The 3,649-nt window shown below is 31.4% G+C and overlaps 1 long non-coding RNA gene across 1 annotated transcript; it reads left to right on the plus strand.

The window, feature by feature from the left end:
- LOC104757942 lies at positions 265-2,041 on the plus strand. The gene is made up of 4 exons (XR_762585.2): positions 265-823; positions 969-1,551; positions 1,700-1,808; positions 1,898-2,041. It is a non-coding gene; the product is annotated as an uncharacterized LOC104757942 (long non-coding RNA).

Here is a 3,649-nt window from a genome sequence, read left to right on the forward strand (position 1 = left end):
TTGAGATACATCTGATATTGGTTGTAAATTATCTATGATTCAATAATGCAATCAAGTATCAACCGTTACTTCGAATTTATCGAATAATAGATTTTAGAATAATTTTTTTTTTACTAAAAAATAGGAAACTTTTTTTTATATATTCAAAGAATTGAAACTTTTACAAGTATAGGTTTAAAACAAAAACAAAATTGATGATAACAAAAAATTAGTATACTACAGCACAAGTGGTGGTCTACAACATTTAGAGGCAGCCAAACAATCTCCTCCACAACTCACAACGGTTAGCTCCTCCTATCATTTTCAAGATCGTCGATAGGGAGCTTCGCAATATCATCACCTCTAGAAGGCCTAACTAGGAAGCATTGGCGAAAGCTAATGATTCTTTGGATCTGTTAATTCTCTCAAATCTTTCTTATTGTAACCTTGTTTTTACTTTCTTTTGCCAAGGCTACTCTTGTCACTACAAAAAAGACGCTGGATAACGTCGGTATATTAACGTCAGTTGATAAACCGACTTAAAATTTTCGATTAGGAAGGAATTTTGCGTCACTTAAGAAACCGACATTTTGTTTTGTGTCATTTATCTAAAAGATTAAAAAAAATGATTTCTTCCATTAACATAATTTTAATTTTATGAGCTTTCGATTGTTTCTCATCTCTTCCATTTACGAGTTCTTCGTCTATGCTTCTCCTCGCTATGGTATATGGAGCTCTGATTTCAATCAATTTGGATTCAAGCTCAGAGGCGGAGAAGTAGATCTAAAATTGATGCTCTCTGTGACGGATCAAGCATCCTCTCATCTCGAATCCGCCAACTCAGGTATCGATTCTAACTTGGAACTTGATCGGAGATGTTCTTTGTTAGGTTTTCGAACATTGATTAGAATCGTGATAGTTTATGCGGAAAATTGAAATGTTAGTGTTTGAATGTATCGATCCATTTTGTTGGCTCTCAATTGGTACAGAGGAACTGGCGAGAGATTAAGTCACAGATTGACCTGATTCTAAGAGAAGCTTGGTTGCTCAATTTTCACTGTCAATATCGATTTAGAAAAAGGAGTTGATTTAAGCCAAGACTGCCTCAAGTTTTTGTTTTCCACGACTTCAATAAGTTGAGACTTGAGGATCTTCAAGGAGCATCGTGGACTTGTTCCAATGTTTTAATTTGGTTGATTTACCCTCTAGTTTTGGCAATGATGTTTTTGGTTGCTCATCAAGAAGAGCAACTACGTATATGTTTTGTTTTACATGTCACAGGGGCAGATGAGTTATAGCATAAGCTACAATAGGTGTGAATAACAAGAGATTGTAGCTTTTTCTTTAATCAAGATACTAGTATATGGTTTTGAGATTGTTTACAAAGTGTGAGAAGAGATTGCAGAATGTTAACTTAGGGCCTTAGACTGTTGGAGAATAAGTCAATTTTTAGTTTGGAAAAAGGTGTGGACGATTGATCAGGATTGGCAACTGATGCAAGAGGTAGAGATGTTACAGTTGGATTAGTACTACTTCCGGTTTCTTTTCCAAAATATGGTTGATCCTGAAGAGGTAATGGCTATTCCCTGTAGTAATCTTTAAACTGCCAAAATCTGAACAATTTATCTAGCCATTGGAGTTATATGATAAGTCTTTGGTTTTGTATTTCAGCTTCCTCTAAATGATGAACTGATTTTTTTGCTTGACTTCATTTGTTCAGCTGAATTTGGAATTATCTTGTGCAAGAGCAGGAAGGGAGATATAGAGGTTAACAACATGTTTCATCCAGCAGCATTTGACACTCTTCATCTATTGTATCAAACGACCATGTAAGAATCACATCACATCATTTTCATTATAGTATACTAATTAATTTTTATAATATTTATATAAGTCTGGTATTTGTATATGATTCCAGGCCAGAACAAAAGCAAATAACCGAAGAGGAGAATAGCGAGATACATGGATAATAAGATGGCATATGTGTGTAACTGTTAAAGTGACATTTATATTTTATGTAAAACAGATTTATTTAATTAAGGGAGCTTTTATTTGAGTTCTTTTTGAAATTTGAGTTATTTTTTCAAATAACATTTAGATTTGAGTTATATATACTGATGAGCATAAACAATCTGGAGAAGAAACAAAAAAAACAAATACACGTCGGTTTACAAGTGAGAACACGTCGGAAGAAAATCGTTGCTAAGATTACTAAAACCGACGCTAATTAATCCGACGTAAAAGTAAGCGTCATTTTATAAACTGAAGTTAATATACTTAACGTCGTAATGTTACGACGGTTTTTAAACCGATGTTATTACTTTAAAGTCAGTTTGAAAATGACGTTAAAGTCACTAATGACCGACGTCAAATACCGTTTTTGTTGTAGTGTGTGTAGGAATTACTAACTTTCATTAATATGATATTTACATGTTTAGCAAAAAACAAAATAGTAGACTGCATAATTTCTATATATAGTTTAGCAAGTTGGACAGTTTTCTGATTTAGCTTTGATTGGATAGCTTAATATTGCGAATTGGAGGTTTGTGAACAATATTACAAAAGAAGAATTAGGTATGTTCTTATCGGTAGGCAAGAGGCATCAATTCCCAATACTTCTCGTAAATAATAGAATAAGTAAAACATAAATCAAGAACTAGGTTTTTTATATCGTATTTTAATTAATTCAAACGGTATAATCTTTGTAATCATAATTTATACTAATTAAGGTCAACTGAACATGTAAACAATATATTATAATCTATTGTGGATTTAATTATTACCATAACCGTTTTACCGTATGAGTTAAATTGTTGTAAGAAGTAAGAACTAAAACTACTTCTACTTTGTTAATATGTGAATAATGTAATGGAGAGATACGTTTTCAATGCAAACATAGATATACTCTGATGGCCATCCATATCAGCAAGAAAGGTTCCGCTCAGTCGAGGACCATCCAAAACATTCTTCCAAATAAACATCATTTATATTCGTATGCGGCTATACTGTATCCACTAGTTTTGAAAAGATATGCTCGTCTATTTTTAATACTAAACTATATATTGTATTATTACTATGAAAATATGCATTAGAGATTGTCATCAACCGTTGCATGCCGGTATTACAAATTGAAAATAGTAATTAAGATTACGTTTGAGATATTGGCATAGGTTAGACTTATTTAAATTTCATCTAGTCGTTTTTTTTTGGTGCAACTTTAAATTTTATACTAGTAATCGACAAATTCCAACCTATAATCTAGTCCTTACTATATAAAGTAATACGATTTGTCAGAGTCAAACTTCGATGGAAAAAAATCTGAATGCATTTCATTTCATATTTATTATAAAAAGCTATCGATTATCTTCAGTCTTCACGTGCAAGTAAAGAATGTATAAAGATTACACTAGTTCTATAACAGAAATGCTTACCGGTTAGTTTTTTATTTAACTGTTTCTTTTTTTGTTGAATTCATTATTAGTCATCAGTTTTGTTTTCTTTGATGATAATTCAGTTACTTAAAAGAGAGAATAATTTGGAACTGTATTTTTCGTGAGAATAAATATATATATAAAAGATTTTTTGCACCGAATTAGTCCATTAACAACTTGTGTTATTGGTTTCTTGTTTTTCTTTTTTTTTTTTTTTTTTTTTTTTTTTTTTTTTTTTT

Source organism: Camelina sativa, chromosome 17 (assembly GCF_000633955.1).
Source record: "Camelina sativa cultivar DH55 chromosome 17, Cs, whole genome shotgun sequence".
Classification (NCBI taxonomy): domain Eukaryota; kingdom Viridiplantae; phylum Streptophyta; class Magnoliopsida; order Brassicales; family Brassicaceae; genus Camelina; species Camelina sativa.